At 45.7% G+C, this 27,007-nt stretch overlaps 1 protein-coding gene across 2 annotated transcripts in view; it reads right to left on the bottom strand.

The window, feature by feature from the left end:
• The window catches only part of LOC121002080 (tyrosinase-like), a 191,105-nt gene that overhangs the window by 122,036 nt on the left and 42,062 nt on the right, over window positions 1–27,007 (bottom strand). The window contains exon 2 of one of the 2 annotated variants that reach the window (XM_040433379.1): window positions 8,148–8,186. The exons of the other annotated variant lie outside the window; for it this stretch is intronic. The gene's annotated coding sequence lies outside the window, so the exon portion shown is untranslated. The remainder of the gene's footprint in view (window positions 1–8,147; window positions 8,187–27,007) is intronic. 2 annotated transcript variants of the gene reach the window in all.

Below are 27,007 nucleotides of genomic sequence, written 5' to 3'. Positions count from 1 at the left end.
GCCTTGTTTGTAAGCTGGAGGCACCCTCCTGGTCCCTTATTCCATCTGCCAGTGAGGGCCACCCTTGTGGTCATAAATTGTGATACACGATGTTATGAAGATGTGTTTGTGTTATGCTTATTTATTGCAGCGTATGGTTTCCTGGGTTCCTGTGTGGTGTGTGCTCTGTCTCTTGTGTTGTTGTGTACAGCAGCACTTATACTTGGGTTCCAGGCTCTGTGTCTGTGGCAGGTAGGAGTTTAGACTCCTGTTTCTCCGCATCCAGGAGGAACAGGTGGTCTACCCAGCTCCTAGTTCATGGATCGGCGGAGGGTGAGTAGGGATCCGAGGTTCCCGAGCATGAGCCCTCCTACCATCAAGGTCGGCTCATGCAGCTAGGAGTCAGGGTCAGATTAGGTATGCATTAGGAGGTGACCTGCTCCCTAAATCTGTGGTACTGGCCAAGTAGCGACCTTCCATATTCTGGCATCGCACGGCTGAGGGTTTTCCCCATCCCCAGCCGTGACAACGACTCACGGGTGTGACAGTAAATTGCACGGCGCAGACGCAGTGACCATGGCCTGGATTCAAACAAAGGGGAGGGAGCCAGCATTTTTTTAACCATCTCCCCGTTCAAAAAATCAATTTAATAAATGGACCCCAGATTGGGGACGTAACAGGGATTAAACTGATGAGAATAGTACTACAGAAAATACCACTCACGGGTGTGACAGTAAATTGCACGGCGCAGACGCAGTAACCGTGGCGTGGATTTGTAACATCCCAGAGTATGTCACTAAAACTCTGTCTCCCTGCTACAACATGTTGAGTGTATTGTCCCTTATTTTGTGTAATCTGAAGTGTGCATTTTCCTGTATATGTATTTTCCAGGCTTGTATTGTATATTTGCTGTAATTCTCAATGTACACCAGCAGGTGGCAGCAATATGTAAGCAGACCATGGTTAGTTAATAGATCTAGACTGGAATAGACCATTCCAGGCTAGCTCCCCCCTTTCTGAGGAGGAGTGGAATGTTCCCACATCCTACATCAGGGGGAGGAAGGAAAGTTCTAGGGAGTGTGAGCCAGCCCCCTGTTGGGGTAGGCTGTGTTAGTAGGAGCTCCCAGAAACAGGGATTCCAACCTAGGATCCAAGCCTCGGCTGAGGCCCAAGATCAACCTTCCCAGCCTGAGTCCCTTACCTCAGCTGGTAGACAAAGAAAGCAGCCCTTCACAGACGTATAGATCTCCAGGAAGACAACACCATTCCCTGCGAGCAGTTCTATAAGTACAGATCCAAAGACAAAGAGAAGATAAGTACCTCTTCAGCTAGTCAGGCCCAAACCAAGCAGAATAAAGACAGAGCAGAAGATAGATACCTGCCAGATTATAATAGGTGTATGTACAAGAAGCAGAATATATATATAAATTCCTGCCACATATTGCCACTACCTGCTGGGACCCTAGACTAAAGCTGTAACTTGTATGGATCAAAGCTGCATAACACCAAGTAAAGACAAGTTGGACCCTATTATCTGTGTGGATTTCCATCACTCCTCAATTACTCCTATTAACAACACTCATTTTGTTGCATGTGAGCCAGGATACAGGAGTCCAGCCGTACCAAGGTAGGAGACACCATTGACACTACCATATCTGCTATACAGAGACGTTATCCCCCTCTGGCATTCCTCACCTGGTACATGAGCTATAACATCTTAAAGGGCCCTGCTACAGTACCTGCGCAAGCTGCAACTGGCGTCACAAACTTATATACATATAAACTGACCCACTGCATAGCATTCCCACTGACCCAGTGTCCTGCTCATTGCTAGATTCAAACAAAGGGGAGGGAGCCAGCGTTTTTTTAACCATCTCCCCGTTCGAAAAATCAATTTAATAAATGGACCCCAGATTGGGGACGTAACAGGGATTAAACTGATGAGAAGAGAGAACTACAGAAAATACCACTCATATCGGGTGTGAGAGTAAATTGCACGGCGCAGACACAGTGACCGTGGCATGAAGTCAAACAAAGGGGAGGCAGCCAGCGTTTTTTTAACCATCTCCCCGTTCGAAAAATCAATTTAATAAATGGACCCCAGATTGGGGACGTAACAGGATTAAACTGATGAGAAGAGAGAACTACAGAAAATACCACTCATATCGGGTGTGAGAGTAAATTGCACGGCGCAGACACAGTGACCGTGGCATGGAGTCAAACAAAGGGGAGGCAGCCAGCGTTTTTTTAACCATCTCCCCGTTCGAAAAATCAATTTAATAAATGGACCCTAGATTGGGGACCATACAGGAATTAAACTAATGAAAATAGTACTACAGAAAATACCACTCACGGGTGTGACAGTAAATTGCACGGCGCAGACGCATTGACCGTGGCGTGGATTCAAACAAAGGGGAGGGAGCCAGCGTTTTTTTAACCATCTCCCCGTTCGAAAAATCAATTTAATAAATGGACCCCAGATTGGGGACGTAACAGGGATTAAACTGATGAGAAGAGAGAACTACAGAAAATACCATTAATATCGGGTGTGAGAGTAAATTGCACGGTGCAGAAGCAGTGACCGTGGCGTAGATTCAAACAAAGGGGAGGGAGCCAGCGTTTTTTTAACCATCTCCCCGTTCGAAAAATCTATTCAATTCACCTTTCGGGGACCCTTGGTGTTGTACGTGGCTGAGTGGAGGAAGAAACCTTCAATGACATCAACGGGACATGGCTAGCTTGGTATCCAACCTTGTGCAAATGGGAAGTTTGCGGTTGGGCAAATGGACTGTTTGCTGTTGTTTGCGGTGCATTAAAAGGGGAGTTTGGTCTGTCAATGTCTGTGAAGCGGGCGTAACCCTTACACTACCTGATCGATACAACATCATACCTGATCGTATACACACACTGGATGTTTTAAACCACGTTGTTCAAAAAAAAATTGGATTGTTAGGTGATTTATGCCCTTTATGGATTAAAATCCAACTCTGCGTCAACTATGTAATTTTCCATGGGAGTTTTGCCATGGATCCCCCTCCGGCATGCCACAGTCCAGGTGTTAGTCCCCTTGAAACAACTTTTCCATCACTACTGTGGCTAGAAAGAGTCCCTGTGGGTTTTAAAATTCGCCTGCCTATTGAAGTCTATGGCGGGTCGCCCGGTTCGCCCGTTCGCGAACATTTGCAGAAATTCGCATTCGCCGTTCGCGAACGGAAAATTTTATGTTCGCGACATCTCTACTGAGGGGTTAGGTAATGTGATATTTTAATAGAGAATGTTATTACGGATGCGGCGATACCTAATATGTATACTTTTTTTTAATTATGTAAGTTTTACACAATGATTTTATTTTTGAAACAAAAAAAAATCATGTTTTAGTGTTTCCATAGTCTGAGAGCCATCGTTTTTTCAGTTTTTGGGCGATTATCTTGGGTAGGGTAAAATTTTTTGAGGGATGAGATGACAGTTTGATTGGAACTATTTTGGGGTGCATATGACTTTTTGATCGCTTGCTATTACACTTTTTGTCATGTAAGGTGACAAAAAATAGCTTTTTTTACACCGTTTTTTTTTATTTATTTTTTACGGTGTTCACCTGATGGGTTAGGTCATGTGATATTTTTATAGAGCAGGTTATTACAGACGCGGCGATACATAATATGCATACTTTTTTAATTTACTTAAGTTTTACACAATAACAGCTTTTTTAAAACCAAAAAATGATGTTTTAGTGTCTCCATATTCTGAGCCATAGTTTTTTTATTTTTTGGGCGATTGTCTTAGGTAGGGGCTCATTTTTTGCGGGATGAGGTGACGGTTAAATTGGTACTTTTTTGGTGGGCATACGCCTTTTTGATCGCTTACTGTTGTACTTTTTGTGATGTAAGGTGACAAAAAAATTGTTTTTATTTTTATTTTTATTTTTTTACGGTGTTCATCTGAGGGGTTAGGTCATGTGATATGTTTATAGAGCTGGTCGATACGGACGTGGCGATACCTAATATGTAAACTTATTTTTTTTTTCCCTATTCCTTAACAATTTTTTTTTACTTTATTTGGGGGAAATTAAGTTTAAACTTTTAATTTTTTTGGGAGAAAACTTTATTTTTTCAACTTTTTTTTCACTTTATTTTTTGTCCCACTTTGGGACTTAAACTTTTGGGGGTCTGATCCCCTTTACAATGCATTCCAATACTTCTGTATTGGAATGCATTGGCTGTATGAGTAATACAGTGTGTATTACTCATACAGTGTGTATTACTCATACAGTGTGTATTACTCATACAGCTTCCGGCCTGTGAGATCCAGAGGGCTGGATCTCACAGGCTCATCACCGGGAGGCAGCGCCGATGCCTAAGGAAGGCATCGCGCTGCCTTCCATGCCATCGGGTCCCCCCCCTACAGCCGTACTCAATGATTTGAGCAGGCTCCTTGTTCTGATCACCGCGCGGCAGTGTTCGGAACTACACAGGACGTACAGGTACGCCCTGTGTCCTTAAGTACCAGGATATCAGGGCGCACCTGTACGCCCTATGTCCCAAACAGGTTAAGGGAAAGGGCTGCCAAAAATTACAAGGAACCGGCACTACAATACACCCTTTGTTACACATAAAGGAGGGCATCATAAACCCTTGAAAAATTATGATTGATGGCCGGCTGGTGACCCTTAAAAACATTAAGAGCAATGGCCTGCTGGTGACTCTCTAAAAAATTACGGGCGAGGTCCTGCTGCTGAGCTGTCCATCTAAAACATTAGGGGTGAGGGTCTGCTGCAGAGCTGACTCTCTAAAACATTAGGGGGGAGTACCTGTTGCTTATCTGAGCATCGAACAAATAATGGGCAGGTGCCTGCTGCTTAGCTAACCATTAAAAAAAATATGTACGAGGGCCTGCTGGTGAGCTTACCCTAAAAAACATTATATGTGAGGGCCTGCAGGTGAGCTGACCCTCTAAAAGATTGTAGGTGAGGGCTTGCTGGTGAGCTGCTGCTGAAAAACATTATATGCGAAGGGCCTGCAGGTGAGCTGACTCACTAAAAGATTGTAGGTGAGGGCCTGCTGGTGAGCTAACCCTCTAAAAAATTATATGTGAGGGCCTGTCAGTGAGCTGACCCTCTAAAAGATTGTATGTGAGGGCCTGCTGGTGAGCTGACCCTCTAAAACATTACATGCGAGGGCCTGCAGGTGAGCTTACCCTCTAAAAGATTGTAGGTGAGGGCCTGCTGGTGAGCTGAATCTCTAAAACATTACATGTGAGGACCTGCAGGTGAGCTGGCTCTCTAAATCATTACATGCGAGGGCCTACAGATGAGCTCACCCTCTAAAAGATTGTAGGTGAGGGCCTGCAGGTGAGCTGGCCCTATAAAATATTGTAGGTGAGAATCTGCTGGTGAGCTGACCCTCTAAAACATTGTAGGTGAGGGCATGCTGGTGAGCTGACCCTCAAAAACATTATATGTGAGGGCCTGCAGGTGAGCTAACCCTCTAATACAGCGGTTCTCATCCTAGGGGTCGCGACCCCTTTGGGGGTCGATCGGCCCTTTCCGGGGGGTCGCCTGAGGCTTCCTATTGTGGGTCGCCCGCACAACGGCAGCGGCCCCTTATCCTCGCGCACAGGAAGTGATGTCCTATCACTGCCTGTGCTTGAAGGAGCCTGACGTCTGGACGGGTAAGTCGGACCGCCTGTCTGCTGAGGTCCGAGTTTTTTCGTTAATGACACCGCCGCTGAGCACCACTGCCACCAATGATTTAATTGAGCCTGGCTGAGCCTGGCTAATTTTATTTTAATTATTTGGCTGAGCAAGGCTTAATTTATTTGGGGGGACATGAAGCACCGCTGATTTATTTATTTGGGGGACTCTGAGCACCATTGATTTATTTATTTGGGGGACCCTGAGCACCATTGATTTATTTATTTGGGGGGGACCTGAAGCACCGCTGATTTATTTATTTGTGGGACCCTGAGCACTTCTGATTTATTTATTTGGGGGACCCTGAGCACCATTGATTTATTTATTTGGGGGAAACCTGATGCACCACTGATTTATTTATTTGGGGGAGACCTGAAGCCCCGCTGATTTACTTATTTGGGGGACCCTGAGCACGTCTGATTTATTTATTTGGTGGGGACTTGAAGCACCACTGATTTATACACCATGCTTCAATACAAAATTTCATTTATTTGTAATTAGAAATAAATATTTGACAATATATAACATTTTGTCTTTGTGATTAATTACTCTGCTTTAATTATGTTCAATTTGTAGCAATAAAAATACATCCTGCATATCAGATATTTACATTACAATTCATAACAGTAGCAAAATTAGTTATGACGTAGCAAGGAAAAAAATTTAATGGTTGGGGGTCACCACAACATGAGGAACTGTATTAAGGGGTCACGGCTTTAGAAAGGTTGAGAACCACTGCTCTAATAGATTGTAATTGAGGGCCTGCTGGTGATCTGACCCTCTCAAAAATTACATGCGAGGGCCTGCAGGTGAGCTGGCCCTCTAAAAGATTGTAGGTGAGGGCCTGCTGGTGAGCTGACCCTCTACAACATTAGGAGCAAGGGCAGAGGAGGAGGAGGAGGGCGAGAAAAGGAAGATTGAACCATATACCCTTTTTTGTGGTGGAAGGGGTGCATGGGAATGCAATGTGGGTGCGCTTATCAGTTATTATGCCACCAGCAGCACTAAATACCCGCTCTGACAAAATGTTGGCCAGCACCTCCAAGGCGTAGAGAGCCAGTTCATGCCACGTGTCCAGCTTGGACACCCGGTAGTTGTAAGGCACATAGGGATCATTGAGGACGCTAACACGGTAATCCTTCATCATCTTCCAAAAATTTTCCCTCCTTGTGACACTAGGCTGCGCATCAGATTGAGGGTGCTGGAGGGGAACCAGAGGGCATTACTACTCTGGAGGGGCCACAGAGGGCATTACTAATGTGAAGGGGGCACAATGGGCATTTCTACCATGAAGGGGGCACAGAGCCAGAGGACATTACTACAATGAAGGGGGCACAGTGGGCATTATTACTGTGAAGGGGGCACAGTGGTCATTATTACTGTGAACAGGTCACAATGGGGATTTCTACTATGGAGGAAGCACAGAGGGCATTACTAGCACAGTGGGCATTACTACTATTAGGGGGCAGAGTGAGCATCAATACTATGAAGGGGGCACAGTATGCACGCCACTGACCAGAGAGTCAATTATAGAGAAGGATCAGGTACAAATGATCTACATACATCATATGTAGTAGAAGGAGTAACAAAGACAGAGTCACTTGTAAAAAAGGATGAGGTACTAATAATCTACATACATCATATGTCCTAGGGGGAGTAACACTGGAGAGTCACTTGTAGAGAAGGATCAGGTACTAATAATCTACATACATCATATGTACGAGAGGGAGTAGCACTGGAGAGTCACTTGTACAGAAGGAAAAGATAATAATAATCTACATACATCATATGTCCTAGGGGGAGTAACACTAGAGAGTCACTTGTAGAGAAGGATCAGGTACTAATAATCGACATACTTCATAGGTCCTAGTAGGAATAACTCTAGGGAGCCACTTGTAGAGAAGGATCAGGTACTAATGATCTACATACAGTACATCATATGCCCTAGGGCAGTGGTGGCGAACCTATGGCACGGGTGCCAGAGGCGGCACTCAGAGCCCTCTCTGTGGACACCGGCGGCCTGGAAAAAGTCTATAGTGTACCAATATGCCTTACACTTTTCCTGACATTCACCAGCAGAGGACACACTATGAACAGGACAGGCAGCGCACTGTATGTAGGCAGGCTATTGTAGCTAAATGGTAAAGTACATGGAAGATATACTATATTGGTATTCTGGGTAAATTGTCGTGTTGGCACTTTGCGATAAATAAGTGGGTTGTACGGTTGCAGTTTGAGCACTCGGTCTCTAAAAGGTTCGCCATCACTGCCCTAGGGGGAGTAATACTGGAGAGTCACTTGTAGAGAAGGATCGGGGTACTAATGATCTACATATATCATATGGCCTAGGGCAGGGGTCTGCAACCTTTAAGACATAAAGAGCTACTTGGACCAGTTTCCGAAGGAAAAAAAAACCTGGGAGCCGCAAAACCATTGCGACATTTAAAACAAATATAACACTGCATATATTGTTTCTTACCTTAATGCTATATACAGGATCGTGCAGTCAGCTGTCAATCTGAAGAAAAAAAAGGACTTTTTCACTTAACAATGTAAAATATATTTTTGCAAATTAATAGCTAATTAAAATATTTAATTTACCTTTACCAGACCCCCCCAATCATGTGCCAGTAATACCACATCCCCCCCAATCATGTGCCAGTAATACCACATCCCCCTCCAATCATGTGCCAGTAATACCAGACCCCCCAATCATGTGCCAGTAATACCAGACCCCCCTCCAATCATGTGCCAGTAATACCAGACTCCCCCAATCATGTGCCAGTAATACCAGACCCCCCTCAAATCATGTGCCAGTAATACCAGACCCCCCTCCAATCATGTGCCAGTAATACCAGACCCCCCTCCAATCATGTGCCAGTAATACCAGACCCCCCAATCATGTGCCAGTAATACCAGACCCCCCTCCAAACATGTGCCAGTAATACCAGACCCCCCTCCAATCATGTGCCAGTAATACCAGACCCCCCCAATCATGTGCCAGTAGTAATACCAGACACCCCCCAATCATGTGCCAGTAGTAATACCAGACCCCCCCCAATCATGTGCCAGTAGTAATACCAGACCCCCCCCCCAATCATGTGCCAGTAATTCCAGGGCCCCCCCAAATTCCCCAATCATGTGCCAGTATAATACCAGGGCCCCCCCATTATGTGCCAGACTGGCAGTTAAAAAAAAAAAAAATTAACACTTATACTTACCTCTTTGGAGCGATGCCGCCTACGCCGGCCTCTGATAGGCTGCCGGCCTAGTAGTGCCTATCAGAGGAACAGGAAAGGGACACACCTCCCTGCCCTGCTCCTCCGCACAGCCTTCTGTTTGTATCGCTGTCCTGAGGACGGCGATACAAACAGATCACTATAGAGATGAGCGCTTCGCTTCCACAATGGAAGCGCTCATCTCAGTGCCTGCCCAGCCGCCGCCGCACACACACTGCTCATGCCCATGCTGGAGCCGCGGCAAAGGTTCAAAAGAGCCGCGGGTTGCCGACACCTGGCCTAGGGGATGTTACACTGGAGAGACTTTTGTAGAGAAGGATCAGGTACTAATAATCTACATACATCATATGTCGTAGGAGGAGTAATACTGGAGAATCACTTGTAGAGAAGAATCAGGTACTAATGATCTACATACATCATATGTCCTACATTGAGTAACACTGGAGAGTCACTTTTAGAGATGAATCAGATACTAATAATTTACATACATCATATGCAGTGACGGACGAACATCGGCCGGGAAGATTCGCGAACTCGATCAATCGTTCGCGAACTGCAAGTTCGCGGCGGGCCCCATTCACTTTAATGGCAGGTGAACCTGAAAAACCTTAAGCTCATTATTGCACCCACCAAATACAAGAAGTGCACAAATCGTCCCACAACATGGACAGTGACATACCACAGGGGGATCAATGGCAAAAATTCCCACAAAAAATTTGTATTTTAATCAGTGGCCATTTTTATGCGTCTTAAAGGGAAACTCTCAAAAATGTGGCCTGCTGGAGCCTAGAAAAATTTTATTTTAGGCCACAGGAGTACAGGCCCCAAAAATTTGGCATTTACCTGACAAAAAAGAACAGGTGATTATGTGGCTAGAGGTATATTAGATGGTCATTGGATATCAATTTTAATGCAGGCCAGTACAAATACATGTCAAATACATATGTTTAAAAGAACAAAAAATATCAAATTGGATTAAAAACATGGCTAACGAAATCCCCCCTCTCGAAAAAAAAGAAATGATAATAGTTGAAATTTGATAACACGTGGTCGTCGTCAACAGGTGTTGAATACCTCCGAGGTCCCAAACATTAGGCATTCACTGGACAGAAAAGAACAAGTAATTATGTGGCTGGAGGTATATTAGAAGGTCATTCAATATCAATTTTACTGCAGGCCAGTGGAGTACTGGCCCCAAACATTAGGCATTCACCGTACAGAAAATAACAATTGATAATGTGGCAGGAGGTACATTATGTGGTCACCGTCTAACAATTTTACTGTTGGCCAGTTAGATTACAGGCCCCAAAAATTATGCATGTAACGTACATAAAAGATCAAGTGATTATGTGGCCGGAGGTATATTAGATGGTCATTGGATATCAATTTTACTGTAGGCCAATGGAGTACAGGCCCCAAAAAGTATTCATTCGCCGTACAGAAAAGAACAATTGATAATGTGGTTGGAGGTACATTAGGCGGTCACCGTATAACAATTTTACTTTTGGCCAGTTAGATTACAGGCCCCAAAGATTATGCATTCAACTTACATAAATGATGAAGTGATTATGTGGCTGGAGGTATATTAGACGGTCAATGGATATCAATTTTACTGCAGGCCAGTGGACTACAGGCCCCAAAAATTATATAATCACCGTACAGAAAAGAACAATTGATAATGTAACTGGAGGTAAATTCGGCGGTCACCTTATAACAATTTTACTGTTGGCCAGTTAGATTACAGGCCCCAAAAATTATGCATTCAACGTACATAAATAATCAAGTGATTATGTGGCTGGAGGTATATTAGACGGTCAATGGATATAAATTTTACTGCAGGTCAGTGGAGTACAGTCCCCAAAAATTATGCATTCAACGTACATAAATGATCAAGTGATTATGTGGCTGGAGGTATATTAGACGGTCAATGTATATCAATTTTACTGCAGGCCAGCGGACTACAGGCCCCAAAAATTATGCATTCAACGTACATAAATGATCAAGTGATTATGTGGCTGGAGGTATATTAGACGGTCAATGGATATCAATTTTACTGCAGGCCAGCGGACTACAGGCCCCAAAAATGATTCATTCACCGTACAGAAAAGCACAATTAATAATGCATTCACCGTACATAAATGATCAAGTGATTATGTGGCCGGAGGTATATTAGACAGCCATTCAATTTCAATTTTAAAGCAGGCCAGTGTAGTACAGGGTAGGACATGTTGGACTAATCTCTCAATTTTAAAATCAGTTTGAGGGTTTAGTAAGACTGCAGAGTGCATCTGTCTTTGCTATTATTTTGTTATATTGTTATATTGATTATCACATCCACACAATTGCTACCTTGTGTAGGATGTCTATTGTGGTACTTGTGGTTCGCTGCGGGCATCCTCCACCGTATGTATTTTTGCTGGGGATCGCCATTAGCAACGGGCCACAAGTGCAGGATTTGCTCCCCTATATATATGCACGACTGCATGTGGGTTTGAGCACCTCCTGCTAATACCACGCTAGTCTTTTCAGTTTGTATATATAGAGATGCCTGGAGGTGTATAAACTCCAATTTAAATGTGCCTGTTTTCCATCTACAGGTCACATTTAGGTGCACCTGTGAGGCCTGGGCTATATCAGCCAGTCTTCAGTGGGACTCGCAGACTCCTCCCTCCTCCCACTGCAAGCATGGTTACATGCTGGAGGTAACTGGTGAGTTGTTTGTGAGTCGGCCTCATGCTCCTGTAATTTGCCCACTGGCTCCTGGTATTGCCCATACGGCTCAGTTAGAAGAGTGTTAGGTCCCGGGCTACTTGAGAAACCTTGGCGTGGTGCCCGGGCTTAGACATGTCCTACACCGTAGGACATGTTGACTAATCTCTCAATTTTAAAATCTGTTTGAGGGTTTAGTAAGACTGCAGAGTGCACCTGCCTTTGCTATTATTTTGTTATATTGTTATATTAATTATCACATCCACACAATTGCTACCTTGTGTAGGATGTCTATTGTGGTACTTGTGGTTCGCTGCGGGCATCCTCCACAGTATGCATTTTTGCTGGGGATCACCATTAGCAACGGGCCACAAGTGCAGGATTTGCTCCCCTATATATATATGCACGACTGCATGTGGGTTTGAGCACCTCCTGCTAATACCACGCTAGTCTTTTCAGTTTGTATATACAGTGTAGTACAGGCCAAAAACATTAGGAATTCACAGGACAGAAAAGAACAAGTAATTATGTAGCTGGAGGTATATTAGGTCATTAGATATCAATTTTACTGCAGGCCAGTACAAATAGATTTCAAATACATATTTTTAAAAGAACAAAAAATATCAAATTGGATTAAAAACATGGCTAACGAAATCCCCCCTCTCGAAAAAAAACCCAAATGATAATAGTTGAAATTGGATAACATGTGGTCGTCAAAAGTGTTTAATTCCTCTGAGGTCCCAAACATTAGGCATTCACCGGACAGAAAAGGCCTTTTATGTGGCTGGAGGTATATTAGAAGGTCATTAGATATCAATTTCACTGCAGGCCAGTACAAATAGATTTCAAATATATATTTTTAAAAGAACAAAAAATATCAAATTGGATTAAAAACATAACGAAATCCCCCCTCTTGAAAAAAAAACTAATGATAATAATTGAAATTCGATAACATGTGGTCATCATGTGGTGTTGAATTCATAGAAACATAGAAACATAGAATGTGTCGGCAGATAAGAACCATTTGGCCCATCTAGTCTGCCCAATATACTGAATACTATGAATAGCCCCTGGCCCTATCTTATATGAAGGATGGCCTTATGCCTATCCCATGCATGCTTAAACTCCTTCACTGTATTTGCAGCTACCACTTCTGCAGGAAGGCTATTCCATGCATCCACTACTCTCTCAGTAAATTCCTGATATTCCTGATATTACTTTTAAACCTTTGCCCCTCTAATTTAAAACTATGTCCTCTTGTAGCAGTTTTTCTTCTTTTAAATATTCTCTCCTCTTTTACCTTGTTGATTCCCTTTATGTATTTAGCAGTTTCTCTCATATCCCCTCTGTCTTGGCTTTCTTCCAAGCTATACATGTTAAGGTCCTTTAATCTATCCTGGTAAGTTTTGTCCTGCAATCCATGTACTAGTTTAGTAGCTCTTTTCTGAACTCTCTCCAAAGTATCAATATCCTTCTGGAGATATGTTCTCCAGTACTGCGCACAATACTCCAAATGAGGTCTCACTAGTGCTCTGTAGAGCGCCATGAGCACCTCCCTCTGTCTACTGGTAATGCCTCTCCCTATACACCCAAGCATTCTGCTAGCATTTCCTGCTGATCTATGACATTGTCTGCCTACCTTTAAGTCTTCTGAAATAATGACCCCTAAATCCCTTTCCTCAGATACTGAGGTTAGGACTGTATCACTGATTTTATATTCTGCTCTTGGGTTTTTACATCCCAGGTGCATTATCTTGCACTTATCAACATTACATTTTAGTTGCCAGATTTTTGACCATTCCTCTAGTTTTCCTAAATCCTTTTCCATTTGGTGTATCCCTCCAGGAACATCAACCCTGTTACAAATCTTTGTGTCATCAGCAAAAAGACACACCTTACCATCGAGGCCTTCTGCAATTTCGCTGATAAAGATATTAAACAATATGGGTCCTAGAACAGATCCCTGAGGTACCCCACTGGTAACAAGACCATGGTCTGAATATACTCCATTGACTACAACCCTCTGTTGTCTGTCCCTCAGCCACTGCCTAATTTATTCAACAATATGGGAGTCCACGCACAAAGACTGCAATTTATTGATAAGCCTTCTATGTGGGACAGTATCAAAAGCCTTACTAAAGTCCAGATAAGTGATGTCTACTGCACCTCCGCCATCTATTATTTTAGTCACCCAATCAAAGAAATCAATAAGATTAGTTTGACATGATCTCCCTGAAGTAAACCCAGGCTGTTTTTCATCTTTCAATCAATGGGATTTTAGATGTTCCACAATCCTCTCCTTAAGTATGGTTTCCATTAATTTCCCCACTATTGATGTCAGGCTTACTGGCCTATAGTTGCCCGATTCCTTCCTACTACCTTTCTTGTGAATGGGCACAACATTTGCTAATTTCCAATCTTCTGGGACGACTCGTGTTTAGGGATGAGCGAACCCGAACTGTATAGTTCGGGTTCGTACCGAATTTTGGGGTGTCCGTGACACGGACCCGAACCCAAACATTTTCGTAAAAGTCCGGGTTCGGGTTCGGTGTTCGGCGCTTTCTTGGCGCTTTTTGAAAGGCTGCAAAGCAGCCAATCAACAAGCGTCATACTACTTGGCCCAAGAGGCCATCACAGCCATGCCTACTATTGGCATGGCTGTGATTGGCCAGTGCACCATGTGACCCAGCCTCTATTTAAGCTGGAGTCACGTAGCGCCGCACGTCACTCTGCTATGATCAGTATAGGGAGAGGTTGCAGCTGCGACGTTAGGGCGAGATTAGGCAGATTAACTCCTCCAAAAGACTTCATTCTGTGATCGATCTGCAGCTGTGGATCATTGAAGTGCTATTATTGACTTGCTCACTTTTTTGAGGCTGCCCAGAGCGTTTTTAGATCACTTTTTTTCTGGGGTGATCGGCGGCCATTTTGTGACTTGTGGTGCGCCAGCACGAGCTATCACCAAGTGTATTTAACCATCGATAGTGTGGTTATTTTGTGCTATATCCTACATCAGCTGCAGGCTGAGCCTGTGTCACCGAAGTGCATTTAACCATCAACAGTCTGGTTATTTTTTGGCCATATACTACATCAGCTGCAGGCTGAGCCTGTGTCACCCAAGTGTATTTAACCATCGATAGTGTGCTTATTTTGTGCTATATCCTACATCAGCTGCAGGCTGAGCCTGTGTCACCGAAGTGCATTTAACCATCAACAGTCTGGTTATTTTTTGGCCATATACTACATCAGCTGCAGGCTGAGCCTGTGTCACCCAAGTGCATTTAACCATCAACAGTCTGATTATTTTTTGGCCATATACTACATCTGGTGCAGGCTGAGCCTGTGTCACCCAAGTGCATTTAACCATCAACAGTGTGGTTATTTTTTGGCCATATATTACATCAGGGGCAAGTTGAGCCTGTCACCCAGCGCCTAAAAAATAGACCTGACATTTCTATTCAACCAAATCTGTACTGTTTTAGCTGGTCAAGTTATTTGTATTGACCGTAAAAGCACACTTTTTTTTCTGGGTTGAAAAAGCATTCCCAAATTTGCCATTCTCAAAATAACTAGTTTCTGGTATTTGAGGCCTACTTGAAATCTATCCCAAAAAGAAAATCTTACATTGAAGGTATTGATAGTGTCATTCAGAAAAACCTAAGACACACGCTAGCGTGCTGATAGAAGTGTGATTCTGTGATTAAACCTATACCTGTCACACAGCGCAAAAAAAAACAGGTCTCACATCTCTATTCAACCAAATCTGCAGTGTTTTATCTGGTCAAGTTATTTGTAGTGACCGTAAAAGCAGACTTTTTGTTCTGGGTTGAAAAAGCATTCCCAAATTTGCCATTCTCAAAATAACTAGTTTCTGGTATTTGAGGCCTACTTGAAATCTATCCCAAAAAGAAAATCTTACATTGAAGGTATTGATAGTGTCATTCAGAAAAACCTAAGACACACGCTAGCGTGCTGATAGAAGTGTGATTCTGTGATTAAACCTATACCTGTCACACAGCGCAAAAAAAAACAGGTCTCACATCTCTATTCAACCAAATCTGCAGTGTTTTAGCTGGTCAAGTTATTTGTATTGACCGTAAAAGCACACTTTTTTTTCTGGGTTGAAAAAGCATTCCCAAATTTGCCATTCTCAAAATAACTAGTTTCTGGTATTTGAGGCCTACTTGAAATCTATCCCAAAAAGAAAATCTTACATTGAAGGTATTGATAGTGTCATTCAGAAAAACCTAAGACACACGCTAGCGTGCTGATAGAAGTGTGATTCTGTGATTAAACCTATACCTGTCACACAGCGCAAAAAAAAACAGGTCTCACATCTCTATTCAACCAAATCTGCAGTGTTTTAGCTGGTCAAGTTATTTGTATTGACCGTAAAAGCACACTTTTTTTTCTGGGTTGAAAAAGCATTCCCAAATTTGCCATTCTCAAAATAACTAGTTTCTGGTATTTGAGGCCTACTTGAAATCTATCCCAAAAAGAATATCTTACATTGAAGGTATTGATAGTGTCATTCAGAAAAACCTAAGACACACGCTAGCGTGCTGATAGAAGTGTGATTCTGTGATTAAACCTATACCTGTCACACAGCGCAAAAAAAAACAGGTCTCACATCTCTATTCAACCAAATCTGCAGTGTTTTATCTGGTCAAGTTATTTGTAGTGACCGTAAAAGCAGACTTTTTGTTCTGGGTTGAAAAAGCATTCCCAAATTTGCCATTCTCAAAATAACTAGTTTCTGGTATTTGAGGCCTACTTGAAATCTATCCCAAAAAGAAAATCTTACATTGAAGGTATTGATAGTGTCATTCAGAAAAACCTAAGACACACGCTAGCGTGCTGATAGAAGTGTGATTCTGTGATTAAACCTATACCTGTCAGACAGCGCAAAAAAAAACAGGTCTCACATCTCTATTCAACCAAATCTGCACTGTTTTAGCTGGTCAAGTTATTTGTAGTGACCGTAAAAGCACACTTTTTTTTCTGGGTTGAAAAAGCATTCCCAAATTTGCCATTCTCAAAATTTTGGTGAACAGGAACAATGAGGAAAACATCTAATAAGGGACGCGGACGTGGACATGGTCGTGGTGGTGTTAGTGGACCCTCTGGTGCTGGGAGAGGACGTGGCCGTTCTGCCACAGCCACACGTCCTAGTGAACCAACTACCTCAGGTCCCAGTAGCCAGCAGAATTTACAGCGATATTTGGTGGGGCCCAATGCCGTTCTAAGGATGGTAAGGCCTGAGCAGGTGCAGGCATTAGTCAATTGGGTGGCCGACAGTGGATCCAGCACGTTCACATTATCTCCCACCCAGTCTTCTGCAGAAAGCGCACAGATGGCGCATGAAAACCAAGCCCATCGGTCTGTCACATCACCCCCATGCATATCAGGGAAACTGTCTGAGCCTCAAGTTATGCAGCAGTCTCTTATGCTGTTTGAAGACTCTGCTGCCAGGGTTTCCCAAGGGCATCCACCTAGCCCTTCCCCAGGGGTGGAAGAGATAGAATGCACTAACGCACAACCACTTATTTTTCCTGATGATGAGGACATGGGAATACCACCTCAGCACGTCTCTGATGATGACGAAACACAGGTGCCAACTGCTGCGTCTTTCTGCAGTGTGCAGACTGAACAGGAGGTCAGGGGTCAAGACTGGGTGGAAGACGATGCAGGGGACGATGAGGTCCTAGACCCCACATGGAATGAAGGTCGTGCCACTGACTTTCAGAGTTCGGAGGAAGAGGCAGTGGTGAGACCGAGCCAACAGCGTAGCAAAAGAGGGAGCAGTGGGCAAAATCAGAACACCCGCCGCCAAGAGACTCCACCTGCTACTGACCGCCGCCATCTGGGACCGAGCACCCCAAAGGCAGCTTCAAGGAGTTCCCTGGCATGGCACTTCTTCAAACAATGTGCTGACGACAAGACCCGAGTGGTTTGCACGCTGTGCCATCAGAGCCTGAAGCGAGGCATTAACGTTCTGAACCTTAGCACAACCTGCATGACCAGGCACCTGCATGCAAAGCATGAACTGCAGTGGAGTAAACACCTTAAAAACAAGGAAGTCACTCAGGCTCCCCCTGCTACCTCTTCTGCTGCTGCCGCCGCCTCGGCCTCTTCTGCTGCTGCCGCCGCCTCGGCCTCTTCTGCTGCTGCTGCCGCCGCCTCGGCCTCTTCCTCTGCCTCTGGAGGAACGTTGGCACCTGCCGCCCAGCAAACATGGGATGTACCACCAACACCACTACCTGCGTCACCAAGCATCTCAACCATGTCATACGGCAGCGTTCAGCTCTCCATCTCACAAACATTTGAGAGAAAGCGTAAATTCCCACCTAGCCACCCTCGATCCCTGGCCCTGAATGCCAGCATTTCTAAACTACTGGCCTATGAAATGCTGTCATTTAGGCTGGTGGACACACACAGCTTCAAACAGCTCATGTCACTTGCTGTCCCACAGTATGTTGTTCCCAGCCGCTACTACTTCTCCAAGAGAGCCGTGCCTTCCCTGCACAAACAAGTGTCTGATAAAATCAAGTGTGCACTGCGCAACGCCATCTGTGGCAAGGTCCACCTAACCACAGATACGTGGACCAGTAAGCACGGCCAGGGACGCTATATCTCCCTAACTGCACACTGGGTAAATGTAGTGGCGGCTGGGCCCCAGGCGGAGAGCTGTTTGGCGCACGTCCTTCCGCCGCCAAGGATCGCAGGGCAACATTCTTTGCCTCCTGTCTCTTCCTCCTCCTACTCAGCTTCCTCCTCTTCTTCCACCTGCTCATCCAGTCAGCCACACAACTTCAGCACAGCCCGGGGTAAACGTCAGCAGGCCGTTCTGAAACTCATATGTTTGGGGGATAGGCCCCACACCGCACAGGAGTTGTGGGGGAGTATAGAACAACAGACCGACGAGTGGTTGCTGCCGGTGAGCCTCAAGCCCGGCCTGGTGGTGTGCGATAATGGGCGAAATCTCGTTGCAGCTCTGGGACTAGCCGGTTTGACGCACATCCCTTGCCTGGCGCATGTGCTGAATTTGGTGGTGCAGAAGTTCATTCGCAACTACCCCGACATGTCAGAGCTGCTGCATAAAGTGCGGGCCGTCTGTTCGCGCTTCCGGCGTTCACACCCTGCCGCTGCTCGCCTGTCTGCGCTACAGCGTAACTTCGGCCTTCCCGCTCACCGCCTCATATGCGACGTGCCCACCAGGTGGAACTCCACCTTGCATATGCTGGACAGACTGTGCGAGCAGCAGCAGGCCATAGTGGAGTTTCAGCTGCAGCACGCACGGGTCAGTCGCACTGTGGATCAGACCCACTTCACCACCAATGACTAGGCCTCCATGCGAGACCTGTGTGCCCTGTTGCGCTGTTTCGAGTACTCCACCAACATGGCCAGTGGCGATGACGCCGTTATCAGCGTTACAATACCACTTCTATGTCTCCTTGAGAAAACACTTAGGGCGATGATGGAAGAGGAGGTGGCCCAGGAGGAAGAGGAGGAAGAGGGGTTATTTTTAGCACTTTCAGGCCAGTCTCTTCGAAGTGACTCAGAGGGAGGTTTTTTGCAACACCAGAGGCCAGGTACAAATGTGGCCAGACAGGGCCCACTACTGGAGGACGAGGAGGACGAGGATGAGGAGGAGGTGGAGGAGGATGAGGATGAAGCATGTTCACAGCGGGGTGGCACCCAAAGCAGCTCGGGCCCATCACTGGTGCGTGGCTGGGGGGAAACACAGGACGATGACGATACGCCTCCCACAGAGGACAGCTTGTCCTTACCTCTGGGCAGCCTGGCACACATGAGCGACTACATGCTGCAGTGCCTGCGCAACGACAGCAGAGTTGCCCACATTTTAACGTGTGCGGACTACTGGGTTGCCACCCTGCTGGATCCCCGGTACAAAGACAATGTGCCCACCTTACTTCCTACACTGGAGCGTGATAGGAAGATGCGCGAGTACAAGCGCAGGTTGGTAGACGCGCTACTGAGAGCATTCCCAAATGTCACAGGGGAACCAGTGGAAGCCCAAGGCGAAGGCAGAGGAGGAGCAAGAGGTCGCCAACGCAGCTATGTCACGCCCAGCTTCTCTGAGGGCAGGGTTAGCATGGCAGAGATGTGGAAAAGTTTTGTCAACACGCCACAGCTAAGTGCACCACCACCTGATACGGAACGTGTTAGCAGGAGGCAACATTTCACTAACATGGTGGAACAGTACCTGTGCACACCCCTCCACGTACTGACTGATGGTTCGGCCCCATTCAACTTCTGGGTCTCCAAATTGTCCACGTGGCCAGAGCTAGCCTTTTATGCCTTGGAGGTGCTGGCCTGCTCGGCGGCCAGCGTTTTGTCTGAACGTGTATTCAGCACGGCAGGGGGCGTCATTACAGACAAACGCAGCCGCCTGTCTACAGCCAATGTGGACAAGCTGACGTTCATAAAAATGAACCAGGCATGGATCCCACAGGACCTGTCCATCCCTTGTGCAGATTAGATATTAACTACCTCCCCTTAACAATATATTATTCTACTCCAGGGCACTTCCTCATTCAATACTATTTTTAATTTTATTTTACCATTATATTGCGGGGCAACCCAAAGTTGAATGAACCTCTCCTCTGTCTGGGTGCCGGGGCCTAAATGTGTGACAGTGGCCTGTTCCAGTGGTGGGTGACGTGAAGCCTGATTCTCTGCTATGACATGAAGACAGATTCTGCGCTGACATAAGGCCAGATTCTCTGTTACGGGACCTCTCTCCTCTGCCTGGGTGCCTGGGCCTAAATGTGTGACAGTGGCCTGTTCCAGTGGTGGGTGACGTGAAGCCTGATTCTCTGCTATGACATGAAGACAGATTCTGCGCTGACATAAGGCCAGATTCTCTGTTACGGGACCGCTCTCCTCTGTCTGGGTGCCGGGGCCTAAATGTGTGACAGTGGCCTGTTCCAGTGGTGGGTGACGTGAAGCCTGATTCTCTGCTATGACATGAATACAGATTCTGCGCTGACATAAGGCCAGATTCTCTGTTACGGGACCTCTCTCCTCTGCCTGGGTGCCTGGGCCTAAATGTGTGACAGTGGCCTGTTCCAGTGGTGGGTGACGTGAAGCCTGATTCTCTGCTATGACATGAAGACAGATTCTGCGCTGACATAAGGCCAGATTCTCTGTTACGGGACCTCTCTCCTCTGCCTGGGTGCCGGGGCCTAAATGTGTGACAGTGGCCTGTTCCAGTGGTGGGTGACGTGAAGCCTGATTCTCTGCTATGACATGAATACAGATTCTGCGCTGACATAAGGCCAGATTCTCTGTTACGGGACCTCTCTCCTCTGCCTGGGTGCCTGGGCCTAAATGTGTGACAGTGGCCTGTTCCAGTGGTGGGTGACGTGAAGCCTGATTCTCTGCTATGACATGAAGACAGATTCTGCGCTGACATAAGGCCAGATTCTCTGTTACGGGACCTCTCTCCTCTGCCTGGGTGCCGGGGCCTAAATGTGTGACAGTGGCCTGTTCCAGTGGTGGGTGACGTGAAGCCTGATTCTCTGCTATGACATAAATACAGATTCTGCGCTGACATAAGGCCAGATTCTCTGTTACGGGACCTCTCTCCTCTGCCTGGGTGCCTGGGCCTAAATGTGTGACAGTGGCCTGTTCCAGTGGTGGGTGAAGTGAAGCCTGATTCTCTGCTATGACATGAAGACAGATTCTGCGCTGACATAAGGCCAGATTCTCTGTTACGGGACCTCTCTCCTCTGCCTGGGTGCCTGGGCCTAAATGTGTGACTGTGGCCTGTTCCAGTGGTGGGTGACGTGAAGCCTGATTCTCTGCTATGACATGAAGTCTAAATTCTGCGCTGACATGAAGCCAGATTCTCTGCTATGGCATGAAGAGACTGATTCTCTGCTGACATAAAGCCAGATTCTTTGCTATGGCATGAAGAGACTGATTCTCTGCTGACGTGAAGCCAGATTCTCTGCTATGGGACCTCTGTCCAATTGATATTGGTTCATTTTAATTTTTTTAATTTTAATTCATTTCCCTATCCACATTTGTTTGCAGGGGATTTACCTACATGTTGCTGCCTTTGACTTCAATGGGGTTCGGGTTCGGGACGAAGTTCGGATCGGGTTCGGATCCCGAACCCGAACATTTCCGGGAAGTTCGGCCGAACTTCTCGAACCCGAACATCCAGGTGTTCGCTCAACTCTACTCCTGTTGCCAGTGATTGGTTAAATAAATCTGTTAATGGTTTTGCTAGTTCACCGCTGAGCTCTTTTAAAAGCTTTGGGTGTATCCCATCAGGCCCCTGTGACTTATTTGTATTGATTTTAGACAGCTGACTTAGAACCTCTTCCTCTGTAAAGACACATGCATCAAAATATTAATTAGTCTTCTTTCCTAACTGAGGTCCTTTTCCTTAATTTTCCTTTGTAAAAACTGAACAGAAGTATTCATTGAGGCAGTCAGCTAGTTCTTTATCTTCTTCCATAAACCTTCCTTCTTTTGTTTTTAATTTGGCAATTCCTTGTTTTAGTTTCCTTTCTTCATTTATGTATCTGAAGAATGCCTTATCGCCTTTTTTCACATTTTTTTTTTATAATTACTAAATGCTATCTTTTTGTTTTTAATGATTTTGTCCACTTCTGCTGAGTACCACAGTGGTCTCTTCCTTTTTTTGCTTTTACTGACAAGCCTAAGGGCTCTTTCACACTTGCGTTGTCCGGATCCGGCGTGTACTCCATTTGCCAGAATTACACGCCGGATCCGGAAAAACGCAAGTGAACTGAAAGCATTTGAAGACGGATCCGTCTTCAAAATGCGTTCAGTGTTACTATGGCAGCCAGGACGCTATTAAAGTCCTGGCTGCCATAGTAGTAGTGGGGAGCGGGGGAGCAGTATACTTACAGTCCCTGCGCCTCCCGGGGCGCTCCAGAATGAAGTCAGAGCGCCCCATGCGCATGGATGACGTGATCCATGTGATCACGTCACCCATGCGCGTGGGGCGCCCTGACGTCACTCTGGAGCGCCCGGGGAGCCGCACGGACGGTAAGTATACTGCTCCCCCGCTCCCCACTACACTTTACCATGGCTGCCAGGACTTTAGCGTCTTGGCAGCCATGGTAACCATTCAGAAAAAGCTAAACGTCGGATCCGGCAATGCGCCGAAACGACGTTTAGCTTAAGGCCGGATCCGGATTAATGCTTCTCAATGGGCATTAATTCCGGATCCGGCCTTGCGGCAAGTGTTCAGGATTTTTGGCCGGAGCAAAAAGCGCAGCATGCTGCGGTATTTTCTCCGGCCAAAAAACGTTCCGGTCCGGAACTGAAGGCATCCTGATGCATCCTGAACGGATTTCTCTCCATTCAGAATGCATTAGGATAAAACTGATCAGGATTCTTCCGGCATAGAGCCCCGACGACAGAACTCTATGCCGGAAGAAAAGAACGCAAGTGTGAAAGAGCCCTAATGCAATTTTCTGTTGCCTTCAATAGTGCCACTTTTAAGTAGTCCTATTTCTCCTGTACTCCATTGAAACTGTTCCAATCTGATAGGGACTCGTAAACCACTAATCTAATTTTAGAAAAGTCAGTTTTTCTAAAATCTAAAACTTTTGTTTTTGTGTGGTGTGACTCAGTCACTGTACTTATAGTAAACCACACTGACTGGTGATCACTAGATCCCAAGCTTTCCCCTACAGTAATATCAGATACCAAATTCCCATTTGTGAATACTAAATCTAAAATGGCCTCCTTCCGGGTTGGCTCCTGAACTACTTGCTGTAGTGATAATCCCAGTAGGGAATTTAGAATATCTGTACTCCTGGCAGAACTAGCTATTTTGGTTTTCCAGTTTACATCAGGAAGATTGAAGTCTCCCATAATGATAACTTCCCCCTTCAATGTCATTTTAGCTATTTCCTCAACTAGTTGATCATCTAATTCTTTGACTTGGCTAGGTGGTCTATATATCACACCTACACAAGTTACCTTATGATTATCAAGCTGCACAGTAACCCAAACTGACTGTAATTTGTTCTCGCTAACTTGTATCAAATTAGATTTTATGCTATCTTTTACATACAGGGCCACCACTCCCCCTTCTTGCCTTCTCTGTCTTTCCTATATAGAGAGAACCCTGGTATTGTTATATTCCAGTCATTACTCCCATTGAACCACGTCTCAGTAACAGCCACTAAATCTATATTCTCAGTCGCCATCATAGCCTCAGGTTCATTGATCTTATTCCCTAAACTGCGAGCATTTTAGACAAGAATCTGAGCTTGACATTTCTTAACCTTGGTGCTATTGGCATCTTCTGGCATTGTTGCGGGGGGCAGTCGGACTGCTGGATTATCACTCTTTTGCCCCCCTTTCCTAGTTTAAATGTTCCTTAGCAAATACTTGGAACTGTTCACTGAGGACATTCGTTCCCTTGAGAGAAAGATGCAAACCATCTTTCTTGTACAGTTCTTTTCCATTCCAATGAGAGCTAACATGAGACACAAAGCCAAACCCTTGGTTCGACACCATTCACCAAGCCATACATTGAATTCCTTAATGCGCATCTTCCTGTCATGCTGAAGGTTATGCACAGGCAAAACTGCAGAGAATGAAACAGTTGATGCAACTTCCCGTATATCATTTCCAAGTGTGTGAAAAGCTTCTTTCACTTTTGAAACCTCATAGCAAGCCAGATCATTTGACCCAAGATGGACAATAACATCCACCTCCCTTTCCTGCTTTTCTTGCCTAACAATATTAGGATCCGTCGTCTATCCCTGCTAGTGGTAGCACCAGGGAGACATCTCACAACACCATTTTCCTCAAACTTCACACCTCTTATGATGGAATCGCCCACCATCAGCTGCTTACTATCAGTCCTCACCCTCTATCCTTTTTGTCTTTGGCTGCAGTCTTGCATACTTTAGGCATGGGGGATGATTGTTTCTCACCCACTGTGCTTGAGCCATCCTCCATGTTGCTCTTGCACTCTGAAAGTGCTGCAAATGAATTATGGAGAGCCACAGACTGTGGGACATGTCTTCTATCATGTAATGACCGGCGTCACGCACAGGGAGGAAAAAGGGAAAGCCCTGCCCAAGGGAGAGGGAAAGGTGGTGACCCCTAACTCACCTTGCGGCTGGCACCTGACTGCCCTGACGTCCCTAGACGGGTTCCTAACCCGTGCGGCGATCACGTGCCTAAACCCTGGCTTTCCCTAAAATGAGCCCTGGATAGTGAACGGGCCGGTGGGATCGCTAGTCCGCACCACTGTCACTAAGAGGGAAACACCAGGGAGAGGACAGACAAAACAGACAAACACATACACCCAGGTGGGCGACCACAATAGACCACAAAGGTCCAACAGGGATCCGGAGGGTAGCGTTCTAGACCAACTACCAGAGAACGCAGCAACACAGCTCCAGAGGGTCAGAATAGATGTCCAGGCAGGAAGCTCTATATCTGGCAACCTGAGAAGTGTGAGAGGGGAATATAAGGAGGTTGGGAGTGCTGGACAAGGAACAGCTGAGAAGAAGGAGCTACGGATCCCTGAGTGAGCCAAAAGGGTTTGCAAAGCAAACCCAGAAAGCTACCATAAGGAAACAGCCCTATCTTACATAGAGCGTGCAGCCAACCGCTGCGACTTCCTGACCCCGGGTATAACGGAGTCAGGCGTGGTTCTTGACACCCTCGTGACAGTACCCCCCTCTCTACGAGGGGCCTCCGGACACTCAGGACCAGGTCTCTCAGGATGAGAGGCATGAAAAACCCGAACTAGCCTGTCGGCTTTTACCTCAGATGCAGGAACCTACATTCTTTCCTCGGGACCGTAACCTCTCCAATGCACCAGATATTGAAGAGAGCGGCGGACCCGACGAGAATTAACAATTTTGGATATCTGAAATTCTAGATTACCATCCACGACAACAGGAGGGGGTGGCAGTGGTGACGGTTCTAGAGGTGGAACATATTTTTTGAGTAACAACTTATAAAAAACATTATGGATTTTAAAAGTCTGAGGTAACTCCAGGCGAAAAGCCACGGGGTTGATGATTAATGCTACAATTTTGTAAGGGCCAATAAACCTAGGACCCAGTTTCCAAGAGGGAACCTTTAATTTAATATTCCTAGTAGACAACCACACATAGTCATTCACTCCTAGGTCCGGACCTGGCGACCGTCTCTTATCAGCCATGCATTTGTATTTACCTCCCATATTTTTCAAGTTAGCTTGCACCTTCTGCCATACCGATGAAAGAGATGACGAAAACCGTTCCTCTTTGGGAACCCCAGAAGACCCCCCCTCTTTGAAAGTACAGAATTGGGGATGAAAACCATATGCACCAAGAAATGGTGACTTGCCAGTGGATTCCTGACGACGATTATTTATGGCAAACTCAGCTAACGGTAAATATGATGACCACAACTCTTGGTTTTCAGACACAAAACATCTTAGATATGTCTCCAGGTTTTGGTTGGTACGCTCAGTCTGTCCATTCGACTGAGGATGGAAAGCTGAGGAAAAGGACAAGTGTACCCCCAAACGGGAACAAAAAGCTTTCCAAAATTTAGAAATAAACTGGGTACCCCGATCCGGAACAACATCGGAGGGGACCCCGTGAAGCTTCACGATTTCACTGTCAAATACCTGAGCAAGAGTCTTAGCATTAGGTAGTGCGGGTAACGCAATGAAGTGTACCATTTTGCTAAACCTGTCCACTACTACCAAAATAACTGTTTTACCCGCAGACAAAGGTAAGTCAGTGATAAAATCCATTGACAGATGTGTCGATGGTCTATTGGGAATGACGAGTGGTAATAGAGACCCTGCAGGACGTGTATGTGAAACAAGAAGACACAAAATCCAATACATCCTGACGCAACCTTGGCCACCAAAAACGACGAGACAATAGCTCCAAGGTTGCTTTACTACCCGGGTGCCCAGCAAGTGCCGAATTATGATGTTCCTTTAATAATTCGAAACGTAGGTTCAACGGTACAAACAATTTCTCTGAGGGGCAAGAGACCGGGGCGTCCCCCTGGGCCTCTAACACCTTCCCCTCCAGAACAGAGTGTACCGCAGAAACAACCACTCCTCTTTGAAGAATGGGCACCGGATCACTCACATTACCCCCTCTAGGGAAACAACGAGATAGTGCATCAGCCTTGGTATTCTTTGCCCCAGGACGATAGGTAATCACAAAGTTAAACCTGGTAAAAAATAGCGACCACCTAGCCTGCCTAGGGGTGAGACGCTTAGCTGATTCGAGGTACAGAAGATTTTTGTGGTCCGTAATCACAGTGACGGGGTGGACTGCTCCCTCTAAAAAGTGACGCCACTCCTCAAACGCAAGTTTAATAGCTAATAGTTCCCTATTGCCAATAT

Source organism: Bufo bufo, chromosome 5 (genome assembly GCF_905171765.1).
Source record: "Bufo bufo chromosome 5, aBufBuf1.1, whole genome shotgun sequence".
In the NCBI taxonomy this organism is placed as follows: Eukaryota; Metazoa; Chordata; class Amphibia; order Anura; family Bufonidae; genus Bufo; species Bufo bufo.
This window is presented reverse-complemented; position numbering and strand designations above follow the sequence as displayed.